Here is a 223-nt window from a genome sequence, read left to right on the forward strand (position 1 = left end):
ATAAAATAAACATAATAGACCTGGGACACAGACAGGGATCTTTTTTAAGATAAGAAAGGCAGGGTGGTTTCATGTCCTGTCACCTACTGCCTCCACCATACCCCCCAACCTTGGGAGAGTCCTTGTTAGCTTTGGGAAAGCTAAAGGAAAATAAGGTTAAGCCTGAAACAGAGGCATCTGAGAAACAGGAGCATCTGAGAAACAGATCCTTAGAGAAGTCTCT

The sequence above is a fragment of the Galeopterus variegatus genome, unplaced genomic scaffold (genome assembly GCF_000696425.1).
Source record: "Galeopterus variegatus unplaced genomic scaffold, G_variegatus-3.0.2 Scaffold4578, whole genome shotgun sequence".
Taxonomy (NCBI): Eukaryota; Metazoa; Chordata; class Mammalia; order Dermoptera; family Cynocephalidae; genus Galeopterus; species Galeopterus variegatus.